We start from the raw sequence: 20,389 nt of genomic DNA, 5'->3' as shown, positions 1-20,389 counted from the left end.
AGATGAATCTCTCCATCTTCCATGACTCGGAGGTGGAAAAATTTTTTATCTTCTCTTTTCCCTTTTTTTTGACATTTCTCTGGCCTTAGGTGCCATCAATGGTTATGGAAAAAACAAAAAAGTTATGCTTTTATGATGAGCGGATAATTTATACGCTTTTTGGCATTGTTTTCAGTATGTTTTTAGTATGTTTTAGTTAGTTTTTATTATATTTTCATTAGTTTTTAGTTAAAATTCACTTTTCTGGACTTTACTATGAGTTTGTGTGTTTTTCTATGATTTCAGGTATTTTCTGGCTGAAATTGAGGGACCTGAGCAAAAATCTGATTCAGAGGCTGAAAAGGACTGCAGATGTTGTTGGATTCTGACCTCCCTGCACTCGAAGTAGATTTTCTGGAGCTACGGAAGCCCAATTGGTGCGTTCTCAATTGCGTTGAAAAGAAGACATCCTGGTCTTTCCAGCAATATATAATAGTCCATACTTTGCCCGAGATTTGATGGCTCAAACAGGCGTTCTAATTCAGCTCAAAAATTCTTGCGTTTAACGCCAGAACTGGCACAAGAATGGGAGTTAAACGCACAAACTAGCAAAAAAGCTGGCGTTTAACTCCAAGAAAAGTCTCTACACATGAAAGCTTCAATGCTCAGCCCAAGCACACACCAAGTGGGCCCGGAAGTGGATTTTTATGTCATTTACTCATCTTTGTAAATCCTAAGCTACTAGTTCTCTACAAAAAGGACCTTTCACTATTGTACTTTAGATCTTTTGATCACTTTAGATCTTAGGATCAACTTTGGACGTCTAGTTCTTAGATCATTGGGGGCTGGCCATTCGGCCATGCCTAGACCTTGTTCTTATGTATTTTCAACGGTGGAGTTTCTACACACCAGAGATTAAGGTGTGGAGCTCTGCTGTACCTCGAGTATTAATGCAATTACTATTGTTCTTCTATTCAATTCAGCTTATTCTTGTTCTAAGATATTCATTCGCACCCAAGAACATGATAAATGTGATGATTATGTGACGGTCATCATCATTCTCACTTATGAACACGTGCCTGACAACCACTTCCGTTCTACAAGCAAACAAGGCTTGAATGTTTATCTCTTGGATTCCTTAATCAGAATCTTCGTGGTATAAGCTAGAATTGATGGCGGCATTTGATAAACCCCATTTGTAGGGTTTATCTTGTATTAATTTTAGGGGATTTTATGACCTTTTACCCACATTTATTCAATGAAATAGCATGGTTTTATAACTTCTCCCTTAATTGTGCTTAAGAGTGAAAACATGCTTTTTAGGACTTAAAATAGCTAAATCTAATTCTCCTTGATTTCATTAGATGCCTTGATATGTTTGTTAAGTGATTTAAGATTTAGGAGGCAAAGATTGGATCAAGGGAACGCAGAAAGAAGCATGAAAAGTTGGAGAACTCATGAAGAAATGAAAGAACCGGAAAGCTGTCAAGCCGACCTCTTCGCACTTAAACGATCATAACTTGAGCTACAGAGGTCCAAATGATGCGGTTCCAGTTGGGTTAGAAAGCTAACATCCAGGGCTTCGAAACGATATAAGATTTGCCATAGTTGCTACACGTATGGTAGCGCGCACGCGCATAGTACGCGCACGTGCCATTGCTGCCACCTGGTTCACTTAAAGCAAAACGTGGCCAGCGAATTCTAAAGCCTTGTGGGCCCAATCCAACTCATTTCTGATGCTATTTAACCCAAGGAATGAAGAGGGAAACACAAGTTAGTTACCATTAGTCATAGTTTAGTTTTAGAAGTAGTTAGAAGTAGTTTCTAGAGAGAGAAGCTCTCACTTCTCTCTAGAATTAGAATTAGGATTAGGTTTAGTTCTTAGATCTAGGTTTTAATCTTTACCTTCTTCTACTTCTATCTTCTCAATTCCTTGTTGTTACATTCATCATTCTTCTACTCCTTTGTTGTAATTTCCTTTATGTTGTTCTTATACTTTGTTGTAGATCTACTTTTGTTCCTTCCTTTCTCTTTCAATTCAACTCAAGGTAAATCATAATAATTGTGTTCCTTTTGATTTGTTGTTATTAATTCTTTGCAATAATTGTTGTTAGATTCTATTCTTGTTATCAATTTACTATGCTTTCCTTTTATGCCTTCCAAGTGTTTGATGAAATGCTTGGTTGGATTTTAGTGTAGGTTTTGTTCCTCTTGGCCTAGGTAGAGTAATTAGTGACTCTTGAGTTATCTAATTCCTTTGTTGATTGATAATTAGAAGTTGCTAATTAATTTGAATGCCTCTAAAGCTAGTCTTTCCTTTAGGAGTTGATTAGGACTTGAGGAATCAAATTGATTCATCCACTTGACTTTCCTCCATGGTTAGAGGTTAACTAAGGGGGAGCAATGGACAATTTGTTATCACAATTGAAGAGGATAACTAGGATAGGACTTCTAATTCTCATATCTTGCCAAGAGCTTTGTTAGTTGTTAGTTTATTTTCTTTGCCATTTATATTTCTTGTCCAAAATCTTAAAAACCCCAATTATAACTCACAACCAATAACAAGACACTTCATTACAATTCCTAGAGAGAACGACCCGAGGTTCCAATACTTCGGTTTATAAATTTTAGGGGTTTGTACTAGTGACAAACAACTTTTTGTATGAAAGAATTATTGTTTGGTTTAGAAACTATACTTTACAACGAGATTTCATTTGGAAAATTCTAAACCGTCAAAAATCCAATCCTCAAAATGGTGCCGTTGCCGGGGAATTGCAATGGTGTTGTGTTATTGGTTATTGTATATATGTGAATATTGTGAATAGCTTGATTTTTGGATTGCTTGTTAGTTTTTGCTAGTCTTAGTATTTTGTTTCATTATTTCTTATTAGTTTTTGTTCCTTATCTTCTCTTGCTACCATGAATTCTCACCTTGGCTATGAGTGTAGTTACAACTATGTTGTAGGTAATGGGAACTTTGATGAGAATGTGTATCAAGGATGGGACAACCAAAGGTGGGAGGAGCCATATACTTATGATCAATCCTCTTGGCAACAACCTCCACCAATGCACTATGAAGAAGAGCCATTCTATGATGCATATCAATCCAATGGCTATGGTGAATCTCCTTGTGATTTTCAACCACCACCATATGCCTATGAGTCATATCCTCAACATGACCCTCGACCACACTCACAAGCCTATTTTCAACAAACTGCAACTTCTTAGCCCTTAGATGGCTTATTGGCAAGACAGGTATATGGCTTGCCGTGCACTATCTCTGCTGCCAGAATCTCAGCTACTGCCTCTTCCTCATATCCTGCTATCTCCCCCCGAGGTTCATCATATTCTACCACGGAGATCGTCTGTGGTGGCTTGTCAGATTTGCTGGATCTTTTCCTCTCTTTTTCTTTTAATCTTTTGATGACTACTGCTGCCATTTTTGGGTGTCCATATGACCATGATCCTTACCCACCATATCAACCTCCTTTTGAACCATATGAGCCATACATGGAACCACAATTCCAAGATTACTACTCCCAAGAACCACCTCAATATACACCACCACCTTACCAAGAAGAACCACCTTCCTATAATGAACCCTTTCTCCAAGACAATGAACCCTCTTATCTACTCCAATCCTCAATGGATGAAATCCTTAGCCTTATACTTCAAGGGCAAGGAGAAATGCAAAGGGAGACACTAGAATTTATGGCTACCTTGACCAAAGAAGTAAGCATTTTAGCCTCCCAATGCTTGAGCACTCAAAGCACTCCCATGGTCACATGTGGAGAATCGATTAAAGAGCATAGCATGAAGGAGAGATTGGAAACTCCGGTGGAAAATGAGGAATGCCACTTTGTATTAGAATAATTGGAGAAGCCTATGATTATTGAAGAAAAGGAAGAAGTGGTTGAAGACTTAGGAGATGCGGAACTTCCATAGGAAGCTAAAATCAAAGAAAATCCCTCCAAGAAGAGTAAATTTGATGTTGAGGAGGAATGTGCACAACCTCTGAGGCATATTCTATATGAAGACTTGGAGAGAATGAAGCGAGAATTGAGTTCCCTTGGTGATGAAGATCATGCATCCAATCTTCTTGGTGAAGAATCCTTTGAATTTGAAGAACCTTCTCCCAATGAATTTGAAAGTGATGAGGAGGTAGATTTCTCTCAACCTCCCATTTATGACTTGAGTGATGGAGAAGAGTTAGATGAAGTTGATGAACGAAGGATTGAGAATGAAGAAGTTTATGAAGAGGTGGAGATTGACAAGGAAGCAAACAAGGGAGTAGAGCTTGCAAGCACATTGGGAATACCTCTCCCCAAGCCACCACCATCCATTCTCTCATTCAAGTGGGTAAATCCCTTATACTTAAGCTTTGTTATTCCCCTTGAATATGGTTTGCTTGAGACGGATGGTCAACTTAGAAAAATTAGTGGCTTTAAGAGTAAAAAGGAGATAGTTAGTGGTTGGAAGCATCATTCTAGGTTCATTATGGTCACATGTCCAAAGCTTGATAGCAAAGGTTGGTGTACAACTAGAGTACATGGGTCTAGAAGGATGTTTGGTCACTTTGTTGAGAATTCACCTTGCTCACCACCCACATGGATTAATGATAATCAACTTAGAGATGGGTGTGAAGACAAAATATGGGATCCGGGAACATATGAGGATCAACATTGGGAGCCCATGGTTTGTGAAGAACTCCATCAAAGCTTGGAGATATTAATCTTGAATGATGGAGCTTATTGGAAGTCCAAGCATTGGTGGAAGTTCCAAGATGAGTACAAGCACAAGCCACCTTGAGAGAAGTTCCCCATAAGTCCAACTTAAGGACAATAAATAAAAGTGCTAGGTGGGAGACACCCCACCATGGTAAAATTCTTTCATTTTCTCTTTTGTACATATTGGTAGAACTAGTTTAATTTCATGTTTTGATTAGTTTGTTGAGTTTACTTAGTATTTTATCATGTCAAATAAGGTTTTAGGGTGTTTTGGTAGTTGCTTGGAGGTTTAGAATGCTTGGATTGGTACAAAAAAAACATAGCAAAAATTTTTTAAAAACAAAGCACCATCCACGCGTACGCGCACTGTACGCGTACGCGTGCATCAAGCGTTTTCGACCATCCACGCGAGCGCGCCATGCGTGCGTACGCGTGGATTGAGAAGTTCCACATTCCATACATTTTCCAAAGAGTTGTGCCTACGCCGCGCCAACGTTATGCTTTTAGCATAACCCCACTCACGCGCACGCGTGTATGACGCATATGCGTCACTCTCGAAATAAGCCATCCGCGCGCGCGCGGCATGCGCGCGTGCGCATGGATGCCTCTTCTTCCATCCATTTCTCTTCTTCCCCTCTTTCCATTTCTTTTCCTTCTTCTTTCTTCATTCCCTCCTCCTACCCCTCATCCAACACTTCCAAACACCATGGATAACCATTTATTCTAGTTAGTTATCAATTAGTTAGTTAGTTAGTTGATTAGTTAGTTTTAGTTTAGTTTTCATTTTATTTTCTCTCTTTTCATCAAAAGTGTTGGATTATTGACTTTGTTACTATACATTGTTGCCCCTTATTGCCTAAATGCTATTTTAGCATGAATGTTTTTAGATAATCTTTGTTAGATTCTATGATTGAGGTTATATTTTGCTACTTGGTTTTGAGTTCTTCATGCTTACCTGTTGAAAAAAAACCAAGTGTTGAGAATTGCCTTCGAGCTTATAACTCTTTTGAATTGCATGTTGTAGCTAGCCACCATGTGATTTGAACTCTCTCTTTGAGTGGGCAATTTCTTGATGGAGGTTGTGCATTTACCTTAATGCATTGTATTTCATGATCATATGCATCCATATGTCTTTTAGCTTGAATGCTTCCATGCTTCTTTAATGCTTGTTTTACCTTACAAGTTCATTTAAAGCATCTCAAGTATACTAGGATAAGTGAAGTGCATGCTTCTTTTGTGACATAGCTCTTTACACTAATGTGTGTTCTAAACCGCGCAATTTAGAATTCACACACCTATTTGTCATTAATGTCAAACTAATTCACTCACTCAATTCTAGTGATTTACCTCACTCCAACAATGTATGCTTCCTTGCTTTTATATCTTCTCATCTTATGGTGTTATATTTTTGTCTTTCATGATGAATGCACCACAAGCAATAACGGAAGCAAGACTAAGAACACAGCAATCCAGAGATTTGCCGTACCCCCTTGCTCATCTTTTAGTGCACCGAGGACGGTGCAAATTTTTAAGTGTGGGGAGGTCGTCCAACCGGTCGGTGATTTTGGGTGACAAATTTCTAATCTCAACACTTTTGCATTTCATTTTAGGTTTTTAGGATTTTTACTTGCATTTTCTTATTTTTGCATATGTATACACAATAAGCTTAGTCAAAATAATGAAAATTTTTCAAGGATTTCTATCTATAGGGCACCTCAATTGATTTGAGTGAAAACTTTTCATAAAACTTGCTTGAATTATATATCTTGTGGATCATGTTTTTGAGCTAAGAACACAAGCAAGTGAGTTTTGAGCCTAATGGTGTGGTTACATCTTATAACCACTTATTTTTTCTTCTTGTGCGCATTATTCTCTTTCTATGATTGTAATCTTTGAATTGTTTGATTCTTTATATCCATTATTTTGTGTATTCATGCATTTATATGATTGAGGCCATCATTTCATCAGCTCACTTACCCAAATAGCCTACCTTTTATCTTCCATTGTTAGCCAATTTGAGCCTATGCTTAACCCACTTGTTCTTAATTTTAGCACATTACAAGCTTAAAGCGAAAAACAATAAATGTCCTTAATTTGGATCTCTGATTAGCTTAGGCTAGTGTGTGTGAGCATCATTCAAGAGTGGGAAAACTTGAGACATTGGTGGGGAAAAAAAAGTTAGTTTTGTATTGTTATTGAAAATATTGGGAATTGGGTACATGTTCATGTATTGATCAAATGTAAAACCTTATGCATTGATGTTCTTGTATATAAAAAAAATGAGAAAAACAAAAGAAAAAAAGAAAGAAAAAGAAAAAAAACAATATGGAAAAAAAATATAGAAAAAAAAAAGAAAAAGAAGAACAAGAAAAGTAATAAAAAGGGGACAAAATGCCCCAAGTAAAGCAAAGTCCAATAAAGATCAATGCATAAGTGTTGTGAAATGAAAAGGGATACATGAGTATGTGGAAAAAATGAGAAAAATGGGTAGTTAGGTTAGAACTTAATTGTATAGGATGTCATAGGTTAGGTGGGAAGTCTAAGCTTATCAAAGATTCAAACTTCAAGCTCACTTGACCATATATGCATCCTACCTTGACCCTAGCCCCATTACAACCAAAGAAAAGACCTCATGATACTTGTATGCATTCATGAAATATATGTTGATTGTTAGAAGAGGAACAAATCTTAGAAAGCATGATTAGGGGAGAATTGAGAGAATCAACCCTAAACACTTGAGCGAATAGAGTGCAAACACATCCGGTGAGTGTTTGATGCTCAATTACATGTTTCCATCTATGATCATCTCTTCATGCAAGTTTGTAAAAATATTTAATAACTCAATTCAATTATGGATTAGGCTTGCTAGTCCTTAGCCCTTGTGCATATATACTTCTTGGGAATTGATTTATTTTGACCAAGCAATTGCATTCATGTAGATAGTTGCATATAGGTAGATTGTATTTAGTTAGTTTCCATTGAATAAATGCCATCCCTTACTTCATTCTTGGTTTAAGCATGAGGACATGCTTGGTTTAAGTGTAGGGAGGTTGATAAACCCCATTTGTAGGGTTTATCTTGTATTAATTTTAGGGGATTTTATGACCTTTTACCCACATTTATTCAATGAAATAGCATGGTTTTATAACTTCTCCCTTAATTGTGCTTAAGAGTGAAAACATGCTTTTTAGGACTTAAAATAGCTAAATCTAATTCTCCTTGATTCTATTAGATGCCTTGATATGTTTGTTAAGTGATTTAAGATTTAGGAGGCAAAGATTGGATCAAGGAAACGAAGAAAGAAGCATGAAAAGTTGGAGAACTCATGAAGAAATGAAAGAACCGGAAAGCTGTAAAGCCGACCTCTTCGCACTTAAACGATCATAACTTGAGCTACAGAGGTCCAAATGATGCGGTTCCAGTTGGGTTAGAAAGCTAACATCCGGGGCTTCGAAAGATATAAGATTTGCCATAGTTGCTACACGTATGGTGGCGCGCACGCGCATAGTACGCGCACGCGCCGTTGCTGCCACCTAGTTCACTTAAAGCAAAACGTGGCCAGCGAATTCTAAAGCCTTGTGGGCCCAATCCAACTCATTTCTGATGCTATTTAACCCAAGGAATGAAGAGGGAAACACAAGTTAGTTACCATTAGTCATAGTTTAGTTTTAGAAGTAGTTTCTAGAGAGAGAAGCTCTCACTTCTCTCTAGAATTAGAATTAGGATTAGGTTTAGTTCTTAGATCTAGGTTTTAATCTTTACCTTCTTCTACTTCTATCTTCTCAATTCCTTGTTGTTACATTCATCATTCTTCTACTCCTTTGTTGTAATTTCCTTTATGTTGTTCTTATACTTTGTTGTAGATCTACTTTTGTTCCTTCCTTTCTCTTTCAATTCAACTCAAGGTAAATCATAATAATTGTGTTCCTTTTGATTTGTTGTTATTAATTCTTTGCAATAATTGTTGTTAGATTCTATTCTTGTTATCAATTTACTATGCTTTCCTTTTATGCCTTCCAAGTGTTTGATGAAATGCTTGGTTGGATTTTAGTGTAGGTTTTGTTCCTCTTGGCCTAGGTAGAGTAATTAGTGACTCTTGAGTTATCTAATTCCTTTGTTGATTGATAATTAGAAGTTGCTAATTAATTTGAATGCCTCTAAAGCTAGTTTTTCCTTTAGGAGTTGATTAGGACTTGAGGAATCAAATTGATTCATCCACTTGACTTTCCTCCATGGTTAGAGGTTAACTAAGTGGGAGCAATGGACAATTTGTTATCACAATTGAAGAGGATAACTAGGATAGGACTTCTAATTCTCATATCTTGCCAAGAGCTTTGTTAGTTGTTAGTTTATTTTCTTTGCCATTTATATTTCTTGTCCAAAATCTTAAAAACCCCAATTATAACTCACAACCAATAACAAGACACTTCATTACAATTCCTAGGGAGAACGACCCGAGGTTCCAATACTTCGGTTTATAAATTTTAGGGGTTTGTACTAGTGACAAACAACTTTTTGTATGAAAGGATTATTGTTTGGTTTAGAAACTATACTTTACAACGAGATTTCATTTGAAAAATTCTAAACCGTCAAAAATCCAATCATCAGCATTCAAGAGAATCTAGAAGGTCTAAACCTTGTCTGTGGTATTGATGAGCGGATAATTTATACGCTTTTTGGCATTGTTTTTAGGTAGTTTTTAGTATGATCTAGTTACTTTTAGGGATGTTTTCATTGGTTTTTATGTTAAATTCGCATTTCTGGACTTTACTATAAGTTTTTGAGTTTTTCTATGATTTCAGGTAAATTTTGGCTGAAATTGAGGGACCTGAGCAAAACTCTGAAAGCAAGGCTGACAAAGGACTGCTGATGCTGTTGGATTCTGACCTCCTTGCACTCAAAATAGATTTTCTGGAGCTACAAAACTCCAAATGGCGCGTTCTCAACGGCGTTGGAAAGTAGACATCCAGAGCTTTCCAGCAATATATAATAGTTCATTCTTTATTCGGGAATTGATAACGTAAACTGACGCTCAACGCTGGTTCCATGTTGCTGTCTGGAGTCAAACGCCAGAAACACGTCACGACCCAGAGTTGAACGCCCAAAACACGTTACAACTTGGCGTTCAACTCCAAAAGAAGCCTCAGCTCGTGGATAGATCAAGCTCAGCCCAAACATACACCAAGTGGGCCATGGAAGTGGATTTATGCATCAATTACTTACTTCTGTAAACCCTAGTAGCTAATTTATTATAAATAGGACTTTTTACTAGTGTATTAGTCATCTTTTGGCCATTCGGTCTTTTGATCATTCAGGGGGCTGGCCATTCGGCCATGCCTGAACCTTCATCACTTATGTATTTTCAAGGGTGAAGTTTCTACACACCATAGATTAAGGGTGTGGAGCTCTGCTGTACCTCAAGTTTTAATGTAATTACTACTATTTTCTATTCAATTCCATTTATTCCTATTCTAAGATACTCGTTGCACTTCAACTTGATGAATGTGATGTTGTTGGATTCTGACCTCCTTGCACTCAAAATAGATTTTCTGGAGCTACAAAACTCCAAATGGCACGCTCTCAACGGCGTTGGAAAGTAGACATCCAGAGCTTTCCAGCAATATATAATAGTTCATACTTTATTTGGGAATTGATAACGTAAACTGACGCTCAACGCTGGTTCCATGTTGCTGTCTGGAGTCAAACGCCAGAAACACGTCACGACCCAGAGTTGAACGCCCAAAACACGTTACAACTTGGCGTTCAACTCCAAAAGAAGCCTCAGCTCGTGGATATATCAAGCTCAGCCCAAACATACACCAAGTGGGCCATGGAAGTGGATTTATGCATCAATTACTTACTTCTGTAAACCCTAGTAGCTAATTTATTATAAATAGGACTTTTTACTAGTGTATTATTCATCTTTTGGCCATTCGGTCTTTTGATCATTCAGGGGGCTGGCCATTCGGCCATGCCTGAACCTTCATCACTTATGTATTTTCAACGGTGAAGTTTCTACACACCATAGATTAAGGGTGTGGAGCTCTGCTGTACCTCAAGTTTTAATGTAATTACTACTATTTTCTATTCAATTCCATTTATTCCTATTCTAAGATACTCGTTGCACTTCAACTTGATGAATGTGATGATCCGTGACACTCATCATCATTCTCACCTATGAACGCGCGTGATTGACAACCACTTCCGTTCTACCTTAGGCCGGGCGCGTATCTCTTAGATTCCTTAAACAGAATCTTCGTGGTATAAGCTAGATTGATGGCGGCATTCATGAGAATCCGGAAAGTCTAAGTCTTGTCTGTGGTATTCCGAGTAGGATTCTGGGATTGAATGACTATGACGAGCTTCAAACTCCTGAAGGCTGGGCGTTAGTGACAGACGCAAAAGAATCAAGGGATTCTATTCCAACCTGATTGAGAACCGACAGATGATTAGCCGTGCTGTGACAGAGCATTTGGACCTTTTTCACTGAGAGGATGGGATGTAGCCATTGACAACAGTGATGCCCTACATACAGCTTGCCATGGAAAGGAGTAAGAAGGATTGAAGGAAGGCAGTAGGAAAGCAGAGATCCAAAAGGGACAATTCATCTCCATGCACTTATCTGAAATTCCCACCATTAATTTACATAAGTATTTCTATCCTATTTTATTTATCTTTTAATTATCTAATCTCCCATAACCACATGGATAAGCCTGACTGAGATTTACAAGATGACCATAGCTTGCTTCATACCAACAATCTCCGTGGGATCGACCCTTACTCACGTAAGGTATTACTTGGACGACCCAGTGCACTTGCTGGTTAGTTGTGCGAAGTTGTGAACCATGGCATTGACACCAAGTTTTTGGCGCCATTGCCAGGAAAAGAAAAAGCAATGAATTTTACAAAATGCAATAACATATGAATCACAATTTCGTGCACCAAGTTTTTGGCGCCGTTGCCGGGGATTGTTCGAGTATGGACAACTGACGGTTCATCTTGTTGCTCAGATTAGGTAATTTTCTTTTCAAAAAATTTTTCAAATTTTTTTTATTTTTCGTTTTTCTAATATTGTTTTTCGAAAAAAATAATAAAAATACAAAAAAAAATTCATAAAATCATAAAAATCAAAAATATTTTGTGTTTCTTGTTTGAGTCTTGAGTCAACTTTTAAGTTTGGTGTCAATTGCATGCTTTAAAAATTTTTCTTGCATTTTTCAAAAATTCATGCATTCATGGTATTCTTCATGATCTTCAAGTTGTTCTTGACAAGTCTTCTTGTTTGATCTTGATGTTTTCTTGCTTTGTGTTGTTTGTTGTTTTTCATATGCATTTTTTTGTTTGTTAGAGTCCATGCATTAAAGATTTCTAAGTTTGGTGTCTTGCATATTTTCTTTGCATTAAAAAATTTTTTCAAAAATATGTTCTTGATGTTCATCATGATCTTCAAAGTGTTCTTGGTGTTCATCTTGACATTCATAGTGTTCTTGCATGCATCTTGTGTTTTGATCCAAAATTTTCATGTTTTGGGTCACTTTTGTGTTTTTCTCTCTCATCATAAAAAAATTCAAAAATAAAAAATAAAAAATTTATCTTTTCCTTATTTCTCTCCAAAATTTCAAAAATTTGAGTTGACTTAGTCAAAAAATTTTAAATTTAGTTATTTCTTGTAAGTCAAGTCAAATTTTCAATTTTAAAAATCTTATCTTTTCAAAATTTTTTCAAAAATCATATCTTTTTCACTTTTTTTTCTATTTTTTCGAAAATTTTGAAAATTATTTTCCAAAAATCTTTTTCTTAATTTTATTTCAAATTTTCGAAAATTATGCTAACAATTAATATGATTGATTTAAAAATTTGAAGTTTGTTACTTTCTTGTTAAGAAAGGTTCAACCTTTAAATTCTAGAATCTTATCTTTTAATTTCTTGTTAGTTAAGTAATTAATTTTAATTAAAAAAAATTAAATCTATCTTATCCTATCTTTTATATCATATCTTTTTCAAAATTTTATCTTTTTCAAAAATTTGATTTTAAAATATCTTATCTAACTTCTTATCTTCTTATCTTTTCAAATTTGATTTTAATATCTTTTTCAACCAACTAATTAACTTTTTGTTTGTTTCTTATCTTTTTCAAAACCACCTAACTACTTTTCCCTCTCTAATTTTCGAAAATATCTCATCCCTTTTTCAAAAATTCTTTTTAATTAATTAATTGTTTTAAATTTTAATTTTAATTATATCTTATCTTTAATTTTCGAAAATCACTAACTACTTTTTTCAAAATTATTTTCGAAATCCTCTTCTTCTATTTTTTTTATTTACTAACACTTCTCTTCACCTCTCTTCATCTCCAATCACTGCCTCTATCCTCACCATTGTGATTGGATTCTCCACTTTTATTCCTTTCTTCTTCTACTAACAATAAGGAACATCTTTACTGTGACATAGAGGATTCTTCTTTCTTTTCTTGTTCTCTTCTTCCCTATATGAGCAGAAACAAGGAAAAAGGTATTCTTGTTGAAGCTGATTCTGAACCTGAAAGGACTCTGAAGAGGAAATTAAGAGAAGACAAAAGCTTCCACCTCTGAGTCATGGGAGATGGAGTCATCTCAAGGGTCCATATCTCAGTAGAAGAGCATTTGACTGCACATCAAGAGAGCATGAGAAATTCCCTCTTCATGAAATCCCTGAGATACCTCAGGGGATACATGTTCCTCCACATAATTATTGGAAGCAACTAAGGATAGGAACACCAAAATTACTAGGGATCATGCAACAGAAGCAAGGAAGAGACATAAAGGAGCTCAAAAAGCACCATTGGACCTTCAAGAAGGCGCCACCCTCACTCAGGTGGACTCATTCCTTGTTCTTATTTTCAATGCTTTTTCGGTTTTTATCCTTCATGTCTATCTATGTTTTGTGTCTCTACTTCATGATCATTAGTATGTAGTAACTATGTCTTAAAGCTATGAATAAATTATATAAATCCTTCACCTCTCTTAAATAAAAAATTGTTTTTAATTCAAAAGAACAAGAAATACATAAATTTCAAAAATTGTCCTTGAATTTAATTTAATTATATTGATGTGGTGACAATACTTTTTGTTTTCTGAATGAATGCTTAAACAGTGCATATTTTTGATCTTGTTGTTTATGAATGTTAAAATTGTTGGCTCTTGAAAGAATGATGAACAAAGAGAAATGTTATTGACAATCTGAAAAATCATGAAATTGATTCTTGAAGCAAGAAAAAGCAGTGAAAAAGCAAAAGCTTGTAAAAAAAAAAAAAAAGTGGCGAAAAAAAAATTGGGAAGAAAAAGAAAAAGCAAGCAGAAAAAAGCCAATAGCCCTTAAAACCAAAAGGCAAGGGTAAAAGGGATCCAAGGCTTTGAGCATCAATGGATAGGAAGGCCCAAGGAAATAAAATCCAGGCCTAAGCGGCTAAATCAAGTTGTCCCTAACCATGTGTTTGTGGCATGCAGGTCCAAGTGAAAAGCTTGAGACGGAGTGGTTAAAGTCGTGATCCAAAGCAAAAGAGTGTGCTTAAGAGCTCTGGACACCTCTAACTGGGAACTTTAGCAAAGCTGAGTCACAATCTGAAAAGGTTCACCCAGTCATGTGTCTGTGGCATTTATGTATCCAGTGGTAATACTGGAAAACAATGTGCTTAGGGCCACAGCCAAGACTCATAAAAGTAGCTGTGTTCAAGAATCAACATACTTAACTAGGAGAATCAATAACACTATCCAAAATTCTAAGTTCCTAGAGAAGCCAATCATTCTAAACTTCAAAGGAAAAAGTGAGATGCCAAAACTGTTCAGAAGCAAAAAGCTACAAGTCCCGCTCATCTAATTAGAATTAATATTCATTGATATTTTGGAATTTATAGTATATTCTCTTCTTTTTATCCTATTTGATTTTCAGTTGCTTGGGGACAAGCAACAATTTAAGTTTGGTGTTGTGATGAGCGGATAATTTATACGCTTTTTGGCATTGTTTTTAGGTAGTTTTTAGTATGATCTAGTTACTTTTAGGGATGTTTTCATTAGTTTTTATGTTAAATTCACATTTCTGGACTTTACTAGGAGTTTGTGTGTTTTTCTATGATTTCAGATAAATTCTGGCTGAAATTGAGGGACCTGAGCAAAACTCTGAAAGCAAGGCTGACAAAGGACTGCTGATGCTGTTGGATTCTGACCTCCTTGCACTCAAAATAGATTTTCTGGAGCTACAAAACTCCAAATGGCGCGCTCTCAACGGCGTTAAAAAGTAGACATCCAGAGCTTTCCATCAATATATAATAGTTCATACTTTATTCGGGAATTGATGACGTAAACTGATGCTCAACGCTGGTTCCATGTTGCTATCTGGAGTCAAACGCCAGAAACACGTCACGACCCAGAGTTGAACGCCCAAAACATGTTACAACTTGGCGTTCAACTCCAAAAGAAGCCTCAGCTCGTGGATAGATCAAGCTCAGCCCAAACATACACCAAGTGGGCCATGGAAGTGGATTTATGCATCAATTACTTACTTCCGTAAACCCTAGTAGCTAGTTTATTATAAATAGGACTTTTTACTAGTGTATTAGTCATCTTTTGGCCATTCAGTCTTTTGATCATTCAGGAGGCTGGCCATTCGGCCATGCCTGAACCTTCATCACTTATGTATTTTCAACGGTGGAGTTTCTACACACCATAGATTAAGGGTGTGGAGCTCTGCTGTACCTCAAGTTTTAATGTAATTACTACTATTTTCTATTCAATTCCATTTATTCCTGTTCTAAGATACTCGTTGCACTTCAACTTGATGAATGTGATGATCCGTGACACTCATCATCATTCTCACCTATGAACGCGCGTGATTGACAACCACTTCCGTTCTACCTTAGGCCGGGCGCGTATCTCTTAGATTCCTTAAACAGAATCTTCGTGGTGTAAGCTAGATTGATGGCGGCATTCATGAGAATCTGGAAAGTCTAAACCTTTTCTGTGGTATTCCGAGTAGGATTCTGGGATTGAATGACTGTGACGAGCTTCAAACTCCTAAAGGCTGGGCATTAGTGACAGACGCAAAAGAATCAAGAGATTCTATTCCAACCTGATTGAGAACCGACAGATGATTAGTCGTGCTGTGACATAGCATTTGGACCTTTTTCACTGAGAGGATGAGATGTAGCCATTGACAACGGTGATGCCCAACATACAGCTTGCCATGGAAAGGAGTAAGAAGGATTGAAGGAAGGCAGTAGGAAAGCAGAGATCCAAAAGGGACAATTCATCTCCATGCACTTATCTGAAATTCCCACCATTAATTTACATAAGTATTTCTATCCTATTTTATTTATCTTTTAATTATCTAATCTCCCATAACCACATGGATAAGCCTGACTGAGATTTACAAGATGACCATAGCTTGCTTCATACCAACAATCTCCGTGGGATCGACCCTTACTCACGTAAGGTATTACTTGGACGACCCAGTGCACTTGCTGGTTAGTTGTGCAAAGTTGTGAACCATGGCATTGACACCAAGTTTTTGGCGCTATTGCCAGGGAAAGAAAAAGCAATGAATTTTACAAAATGCAATAACATATGAATCACAATTTTGTGCACCAAGTATTCTGAGTAGGATTCAAGGATTGAATGACTGTGACGAGCTTCAAACTCCTGAAGGCTGGGTGTTAGTGATAGACACAAAAGAATCACTGGATTCTATTCCAACATGATCGAGAATCGACAGCTGAATAGCCGTGCTATGACAGAGCGCGTTGAACATTTTCCCTGAGAGGACAGGACTGTAGCCATTGACAACGGTGATGCCCAACATACAGCTTGCCATGGAAAGGAGTAAGAAGGATTGGATGAAGACAGTAGGAAAGCAGAGAGACGGAAGGGACAAAGCATCTCCATACGCTTATCTGAAATTCTCACCAATGAATTACATAAGTATCTCTATCTTTATTTTATGCTTTATTCATAAATCATCCATAACCATTTGAATCTGCCTGACTGAGATTTACAAGATGACCATAGCTTGCTTCATACCAACAATCTCCGTGGGATCGACCCTTACTCGCGTAAGGTTTATTACTTGGACGACCCAGTGCACTTGCTGGTTAGTTGTGCGAAGTTGTTATAAAGAGTTGAGATTGCAATTGAGCGTACCATGTTGATGGCGCCATTGATGATCACAATTTCGTGCACCAAGTTTTTGGCGCCATTGCCGGGGAATTAAATGTCCTAACTATAGTTTCACATTTGTTCCCTGCAATAACAGTGCCAAGTTTTGATCCAGCAACAACACCAAGTTTTTGGCGCCGTTGCTGGGGATGGTTTGAGTTTGGACAACTGACAGTTCATCTTGTTGCTTAGCTTAGGTATTTTTCTTCAGAGTTCTTAAGAATGAATTCTAGTGTTTCAAGGTGATGTTCTTATCATCACCAAAGCTAATTAATTCTCATCAATTTAGCTCTTGAATGTAATGTTCTGCTGAAGCTTGGCTAGCCATGTCTAATTCCTTTAGACTAAAGCTTTATACTAACATTGCATGATTCCTGGAATTCTCATTAAGAATTTTGATATCCTTATTTTCTTTCAATTTTTGAAAAAATCCAAAAAAATTACAAAATCATAAAAACCAAAAATATTTTATGTTTCTTGTTGAGTCTAGTGTCTCATTTTAAGTTTGGTGTCAATTGCATGTTTCTGTTCTTCTTGCATTTTTCGAATTCATTCATGTGTCTTAATTGATCTTCAAGTTGTTCTTGATGATTTCCTTGTTATGATCTCTAAATTCTCTTGTCTTGAATGTTTTGTTGTTTCTCATATGCATTCTCATTTTGTTAGTGTCAATAGTATACAAACTTCTAAGTTTGGTGTCTTGCATGCATTGTTTATTTGATTTTAGTTGCATTTTGATTATTCCTCATCATTAAAAATTCAAAAAAAAATTTCTTTGTGTCTTTTCAAGTCAATAATACAGAGAATTGAAGATTCAGAACATACAGCAAAGGAATTACACAGAAAAAGCTGAGCGTTCAAAACGCCCAGTGAGGAAGGAAAACTGGCGTTTAAACGCCAGCAAGGGCACTTGGCTGAGCGTTTAACGCCCAAAAGGGTAGTGTTTTGGGCGTTAAACGCCAGAATAGATACCATTCTGGGCGTTTAACGCCAAGATGGCACAAGAGGGAAGATTTTTGTTTTTAATTCAAATTTTTTTCAAGTTTTCAAAATTTTTCAAAATCAAATCTTTTTCAAATCATATCTTTTCAATCATATATTTTCAAAATCAATTTCTTTCCATTTTCAAAAATACTTGCTAACAATTAATGATTTGATTCAACATTTCAAGTATGTTGCCTTTTCTGTTGAGAAAGGTTTAATGTCTGAATCATATCTTTTTAATTTCTTGTTAGCCAAGTCATTAATTTTCAAAATCAAATCTTTTTAAAATTGTTTTTCAAATAATATCTTCTCAATCATATCTTTTTAAAACTATATCTTTTCAATCATATCTTTTTAATCACATCTTTTTCAAAATAGTTTTCAATCATATCTTTTTGATTTCTGATTTCAAAATCTTTTTCAAAAATCACTTTATTTCTTTCCCAATCATATTTTTCGAAAATCATTCTTCAATCTTTCAAAATGTTTTTAAAATCTTTTTAATTTATTTTTGAAAATTTCTTTCTTTCTTCTCACATCCTTCTATTTTTGGACTAACACTCCTCCTCAATGCACAATTCGAACTCTATCTTACTTGATAAGTTCGAATTCTTCTACCCCTTCCTTCTATTTTTCTTTTCCTCTGACACCTCAAGGAATCTCTATACTGTGACATAGAGGATTCCATATTTTCTTGTTCTCTTCTCTTTCATATGAGCAGGAACAAAGACAAAAGTATTCTTGTTGAGGCTGACCCTGAACCTGAAAGGACCTTGAAGCGAAAGCTAAGAGAAGCTAAAGCACAACTCTCTGTAGAGGACCTAACAGAAATCTTCAAAGAAGAAGACATGGCAGCCGAAAACAACAACAATGCCAACAATGCAAGGAAGGTGCTGGGTGACTTTACTGCACCTACTCCCGACTTCTATGGGAGAAGCATCTCTATCCCTGCCATTGGAGCAAACAACTTTGAGCTTAAGCCTCAATTAGTTTCTCTAATGCAACAGAATTGCAAGTTCCATGGACTTCTATTGGAAGATCCTCATCAGTTTTTAGCTGAATTCTTGCAAATCTGTGACACTGTCAAGACTAATGGGGTTGACCCTGAGGTCTACAAACTTATGCTATTCCCTTTTGCTGTAAGAGACAAAGCTAGGATATGGTTGGACTCACAACCTAAAAAAAGCCTGAACTCTTGGGAAAAGCTAGTCAATGCCTTCTTGGCAAAGTTCTTTCCACCTCAAAAATTGAGTAAGCTTAGAGTGGAAGTCCAAACCTTCAGACAGAAGGAAGGTGAATCCCTCAATGAAGCTTGGGAAAGATGCAAACAATTGATCAGAAAGCGTCCTTCTGACATGCTTTCTGAATGGAGCATCATAGGTATCTTCTATGATGGTCTGTCTGAACTGTCCAAGATGTCATTGGACAGCTCTGCTGGAGGATCTATTCATCTGAAGAAGACGCCTGCAGAAGCTCAAGAACTCATTGAAATGGTTGCAAATAACCAATTCATGTACACTTCTGAAAGGAATCCTATGAACAATGGGACGAATCATAAGAAAGGAGTTCTTGAGATTGATACTCTAAATGCCATATTGGCTCAGAACAAAATATTGACTCAGCAAGTCAATATGATTTCTTAAAGTCTGTCTGGAATGCAAGCTGCACCAGGCAGTACTAAGGACGCTTCATCTGAAGAAGAAGCTTATGATCATGAGAACCCTTCAATAGAAGAGGTGAATTACATGGGAGAACCCTATGGAAACACCTATAATCCTTCATGGAGAAATCATCCAAATCTCTCATGGAAGGATCAACAGAGACCTCAACAAGGTTTCAACAACAATAATGGTGGAAGAAATAGGTTTAGCAATGGCAAGCCTTTTCCATCATCTTCTCAGCAACAGACAGAGAATTCTAAGCAGAGCCACTCTGACTTAGCAATAGTCTCTGATCTAATCAAAACCACTCAAAGTTTCATGACTGAAATAAGGTCCTCCATTAGGAATTTGGAGGCACAAGTGGGATAGCTGAGCAAGAAAATTACTGAACTCCCTCTTAGTACTTTTCCAAGCAATACAGAAGAAAATCCAAAAGGAGAATGCAAGGCCATTAACATGACCCACATGGCCGAATTTGGAGAGGAGGAAGAGGTAGTGATCACCACTGAGGAAGACCTCAATGGACGTCCACTAGCCTCCAATGAGTTCCCTAATGAGGAACCATGGGAATCTAAGGCTCATAATGAGACCATAGAGATTCCATTAGATTTACTTCTGCCATTCATGAGCTCTGATGAGTATTCTTCCTCTGAAGAGGATGAAGATGTCACTGAAGAGCAAGTTGCCAAGTACCTTGGAGCAATCATGGAGCTAAATGACAAGTTATTTGGTAATGAGACTTGGGAGGATGAACCCCCTTTGCTCACCAAAGAACTGGATGACTTGACTAGGCAGAGATTACCTCAAAAGAGACAGGACCTTGGGAAGTTCTCAATACCTTGTACCATAGGCA

The sequence above is a fragment of the Arachis stenosperma genome, chromosome 4, assembly GCF_014773155.1.
Source record: "Arachis stenosperma cultivar V10309 chromosome 4, arast.V10309.gnm1.PFL2, whole genome shotgun sequence".
NCBI classification, from domain to species: Eukaryota; Viridiplantae; Streptophyta; class Magnoliopsida; order Fabales; family Fabaceae; genus Arachis; species Arachis stenosperma.
Note: the sequence above shows the minus strand (reverse complement) of the source record.